The sequence below is a fragment of the Nycticebus coucang genome, chromosome 22 (assembly GCF_027406575.1).
Source record: "Nycticebus coucang isolate mNycCou1 chromosome 22, mNycCou1.pri, whole genome shotgun sequence".
Taxonomy (NCBI): Eukaryota; Metazoa; Chordata; class Mammalia; order Primates; family Lorisidae; genus Nycticebus; species Nycticebus coucang.
Window position 1 is genome coordinate 36,907,925 of NC_069801.1, and position 5,625 is coordinate 36,913,549.

A 5,625-nucleotide genomic window follows, 5' to 3' on the forward strand; every position below is an offset into this window, starting at 1 on the left:
GCTCAGAGTTGAAGCCACCTACCCAAAGTCTGAAGACAAGTAGGGAGTGAGGCTGGGCCTGGAGCCCACAACTGCCCCCTCCAAACTTGGGGGCCACACACCCACAGTCACCCAGCTGGACCTGAAAACAGCTGTCTTCGGACAGCTAGTGGAAAGCCCTGTCACATGCACAAGTCACAGGGTCCCTCTGCTCTTGTGTCTGGTTTGTTCAGTGGGTGGGCCTAGGGATGCGTTCAGTTAGCCTCTTGGAGGACAGATGAAGTGAAGTTGGAGCCATCAGATGACATGAATAGAGGACTGGAAGGGCAATAAATCAGGGAAAGGACTTTCCAGAAGCCTCTCTGCTCTGTACCTGCAGCTCGGGAGGAAGCTGGAACCCCAAGGGCTGGGGAAAGGGCCACCCAGGACCTAGCCCACCCTGGCTTCCTGGGAACAGGGTGGGAATTGTCCAGACAATCCTTTGGAACTAAAAAATGGCATTTTCTCAGGGCAGAGGGAGTTTGGCTGTGTTGGGGTTTCGTCTAGCTTTTGTCCTGCCTCCCAGGACTGGGGCAGCTCAGGGCTTTCCCCCCATTCCTTGACCAACATTTGACCTGGAAGGGTGCGTGGGGCCTCTGCTGAGTGCACACATGACCTCGGGGTGTGAATGTGCCTGTATGTGTCTGTGCATAGAATGAATATTTCTGTCTGTGATTTGTGTGTGCCTCTGTGCGTGGGTCTATGATGTCTCTGGGCGGAGTTGGTGTATTGTGTCTGTGTGTGTTGTGTGTGTCTGAGAACTTTTGCCTTATCGGGATCTGTGTTCTTTTCTGGGTCTGTGTGTTTGTGGCTGAACCTGCATCTGTAAGTCTTTATGTGTGCCTCTGCCCCTATTCCCTCTGCTCCTTCCACCCCCAACAGGGCTCTGAATGCCATTTTGATGCCTGAATGTGCAGAGTAATGTAAGGGGCCAGGGGAGAGGGGAGCATGAGTCCTGGGCTGCTGGCCTGCTGGTTATGGAAAACTACCGAGGCCTCCTGGAGCTGGGCAAACCAAGCCCAGCCCCAGCCAGGCTCTGCAGCTTTTGCTGCTGAGACTCCTCCTACCATCTCTCTGTCAGGCTGGGGACCTGCTGAGATGGGCTCTCCATTAAGCAGAGAGCACAGCCTCCCTCCCACCACTCCCTGATGGTTTGCCAGTCCTTTGGGGGAAAATGAGAGGGTGGGATTGTTTTTTCTCTAAAGTACTTCCCAGCCCTGACATTTTTTCCATTCTGTGAATGTTTAAAAAGATTCCAAAAAACACAAGTTCACCTCCATTTTAGGGGATCATGAAAGCATAGGTCTTGGGCTGTTAGAGCAAGAAATATTCCTAAAGATGATCTGGTCCTACCTGTCCATTTTACAGATGGGAAAACTGAGGCCCAGAGTTGGGGGGGTCCACATTTCCTAGTGACTTTCTGCAACAGTAAGGACATGTTCTCCATCTACCATCTCTCAGTTGTCACAGTTTGCCCCCCATTGTGGGGGGACACACAGGTTGCATGACCTGCTCTGCATGGAGCAAAAGGCATTTTAATGGCCTTTCAGGATGGGAGTATTTGGTCTCGAACTCCTGAGCTCAAGCAATCCATCCTTCTCAGTCTCCCAGAGAGCTAGGATTACAGGTGTGAGCCACCGGGAAGGATGGGGGCATTTGGACACATGGAAGTGGGCTTGAGCCAGTAGTTGTTCCAAGTGGCAAGAAGATGTGGGTTAAGGTGTGGTCAGTGAGGTGTGCAATCAGGACGGAGAAAGGGAGGGTACCAGTGGGCACATTGGGTGACAGGGCTGAAAATGTATGTGAGATCTATATACCAGGAGGCTCCTGAGAACCAGGTGGAAGGGTGTGGACTTTTTTTTGGTTGCTCTTGGTAGAGTGCTATGACGTCACAGCTCACGGCAACCTCAAACTCGGGCTCAAGCGATCCCCTTGCCTCAGCCTCCCAAGTAGTTGGGATTACAGGTACCTGCCACAACACGTGGCTATGTTTTAGAGACAGGGTCTCCCTCTTGCTCAGGCTGGTCTCCAATTCCCTGAGTTCCACCCACTTTGGCCTCCCGAGTGCTGGGATTACAAGTGTGAGCCACCGCACCAGGCAGGGTGTATACTTTTATCCTATAGGCGATTCTGGTCAAGAGGCAGAACTGTAATGTTACAGAGTGGTTAAGGGCAGATCCTTTGCGGTCAAATCAGATTACCTCAAGACTTAGATAATGGGTGGCGCCTGTGGCTCAATGGAGTAGGACGCCAGCCCCATATGCCAGACGTGGCGGGTTCAAACCCAGCCCCGGCCAAAAACTGCAAAAAAAAAAAGGCTTAGATAACTATGTACTTAATTCTCTGTACCTCACTTTTCTCATCTTTGAAATGGAGGTAATAGTAATAGTTCGTCCCTCACATGGTTGTGGTGGAGAATAAATGAGAAGTCAGGTAAAGACCTGGATGGTAAAGACATGGTCAGTGCCCAGATGTGGTTAAAGCCATGATGATCCTGAAGATGCAACTTATTTAGGCCAACCTGGAGGGAAAGCACAAAGGTGGGAGACCAGTGGGAGTCCGTGGGAATCATATAGCCCAGAGGTGTGGTGGCCCATGAGGATGTCCTCTGCATGGACCAGGAACTGGATGGAGTCCTTAGAGGGCCTCAATTCTGCAGGAAGAGGGCCAAACCCTGCCATGGAGTGGCGTGGGTTTTGGCCCTGGATGACCAGCTCCTGGGAAGCCATTTCCAGAGTGAACAAGGCAGGAGGATTAGGGGGCTGGGCCAGGAGACTTAGGAGAGAAGGGGGCTTAGGTCCCGACATGCCAGGTATAGGGTGGACCACCAGATTCCCTGTCAGGTTGGGGCTTGGAGGAGAGGGTTGGGCTGGACTTGGGCATGTAGGCCACTCAAGCTTGTGGTTGCTGGGGGTTGTTGGTTCTGGTGAAGTTATCCAAGTGAGATGAACGAATGATGGAGGAAAGGGGCCTGACAACCTGGAAGCTCCTCCTGAGTAGGCCAGAGGGGCTGTGGGAGCCCAGGTGAGCTGTGGTCAGAGGGGTGAGGGAAGAACATGCTTCCAGAAGAAGGGAATAATCAAGAGAGCCCCATGCTGGGGAAAGGGCAGGACTTACACAGGAGGAAGAGAGGGAAAGACAGAGGCCATTGGTTTGGTAACAAGGAGATTACCTCTGGAGAGTCCACTCTGCAGGTGAGGGCATAAAACCCAGGCTGTGGCTAGGTAAGGGATTAATTAATGCGCTGGGGAAGTGGAGGCAGAGGCAGGTATTTCACAGCTGCCCAAAAGCTTTCCTGGCAAGAGGGGAAATGACTTGAGGCTGCTAGACAGGGCAGGTTCTCAGCCTTGTGGGGAAGGGGGAATTAAGAGGTGTTAGGTAACCTGGAGGGAGGACAGCCCAAGACTCTGACTTTTTTTTTTTTTGAGACAGAGTCTCACTCTGTTGCCCCAGGCTACAGTGCCCTGGTGTCATAGCTCAACCTCAGATTCTGGGGCTCAAGCAATACTCCAGCCTCAGCCTCCCAAGTAGCTGGGGATACAGGCATGTGCCACCATGCCCAGCTAATTTTTTTTCTTTTTTCTTTTTTTTTTAAGTAGAGACAGGGTCTCACTCTTGCTTAGGCTGGTCTGGAACTCATGAGCTCAACCAATCCTCCTGCCTAGGCTTTCCAGAGTGCTAGGATTATAGGCATGAGTCACTGGGCAGGCCTAACTTTTTTTTTTTTTTTTGAGACAGAGTCTCACTATGTAGCCCTCAGTAGAGTACTGTGGCATCACAGTTCACAGCAACCTCAAACTCTTGGGCTTAAGAGATTCTCTTGACTTAGCCTCCCAAGTAGCTGGGACTACAGGCACCTGCCACAATGCCTGGATATTTTTTGGTTGCAGTTATTGTTGTTTAGCAGGCCCAGGCCAGGCTTGAACCCGCCATCCTTGGTGTATGTGGCTGGCGCCATAACCACTGTGCTAGGGCACTGCCCCGCAGGCCTGACTCTTAATATCATAATTTTCTAAACAGACAATCAAAATAATATAACACACACAGATATTTGTTCTGATCATAGAAGTAAAATATGTTCATTGGAGGAATCTAGAAATGTGTACAAAAGGGAAAGGGAAAAATACAAAAATCACCTGTAATTCCACCACACAGAGAGAAGCGTTTTTCCTGTTGTGTGTCATGACATTTTACTTTTTTCCTCTGCATAAGGACACACTGGTATCATGCTGTACCAACTGTTTTCTAAAGCCCTTGTGTCATTTAGCAACATGTCATGCATGCCTTTCCATAGTAATACATATTCCTTGAGAATTGTTTTTCTCTTCTAGCTCATAGCCTAGGCTGGGAGGTAAGACTCACAGACAGGACCCTGTAGCAAGCAGTCAAAAACAGAATAATAAGGCAGTGGGGGCAGTGGCTGGACCCCTGGACTGGGGGCACACTGGGCTGGCTCTTCGGCCCCTGAATTGGCCACTGATTCGCTGCATAGTTTTAGGCAACATATTTGCCCTTCTGAGGTGATCCTCAGAACCTCAGAATCTCAAAATAGATAAGTCTTTCGAAGCAACTGCCAACTCTAAAATGATTGAGGGAGAGTTTTAGAAAATGAAATTGCATCGCCACCATGATTTTTCAGTTCTTCATCTGAAAAATGACTACCTTGTCTGCCAAAACGGGTGAGAATCAAATTAGGATAATTCTTATGCTGCCTAAGAACAACATATTTGGACAATGTTTTTTTTCCTATGGGGTAGGTACTATTTTTGTTCCTTATTTTTCCAGATAAGGAAGCCATGGTTTGCAGAGATGAAGTCACTGGCTCAGGGTCAGAGGTAGTAGGTGGTACAGCTGAGATTTAAGCCCAGATCTCCCCCCTGACAATAGCCACATGAATCTTTGCATTGCAAGCCTTAAAAGGAAGAGGGGCCAATTTCCCGCTCAGCTTAGTTCTTTTTGTACCGGGTACCGTCATCTGTGGGGAATTGCTGCCCCCTGGTGTTCTATGTGTGGATATGTCCTGGAAGGCAGGAGTGCTAGCTGTCAGCCCTCCCCCTGGGAGAGAAGGGCTGGTAATCTACCCAAATGCCCCAATTTTCAGAGTCCAAGACTTTTTAAAAAAGTCAGCATTATAATACTTACCTAGCAGGGGAGATACCATGATTACGAAGGTGGTTTTCCCAGGACAAGTCTTACCCATTGCACTCCAGATGTGCTGACCTCTGCAATTTCTCCAAATGTGGGAAACTGGATTGCACAATTTGTAGTAGCGTGGGGCTACGTTTGCGGTCTTCCCCGATCATATGTTGAAAATTTATATTAAGCTAAATAACAAATTGAAAAGTATATTAAAAATCCAACATTATAACTAATTCTATTTAAAATGCAAGGCTCTGAATTTAACTTATATGTAATTTGGTCGACCACAGGAACAGATTCTGGTTTTCAGAAATTCAGACTTCGTATTATAAGAAGCCAGGGATTCCCACAAGGCACCCATGTTTCCTGGCTTTCTACCTACGTAATAAGCTGAGAAATTATAACCATGACCTTGCCATGTTCTTTTGTTAAGTTTTCTGGCACATTCAAATGAAGCCAGCCCATCCC

The 5,625-nt window shown here is 48.9% G+C and overlaps 1 non-coding gene across 1 annotated transcript; it reads left to right on the forward strand.

Annotated features, from left to right (window-relative positions):
- The first annotated feature begins 5,152 nt into the window (after nt 1-5,152).
- Nucleotides 5,153-5,316, forward strand: LOC128575743 (U1 spliceosomal RNA). Its single transcript, XR_008377145.1, has one exon. It is a non-coding gene; the product is annotated as a U1 spliceosomal RNA (small nuclear RNA).
- Nucleotides 5,317-5,625: the final 309 nt, after the last annotated feature.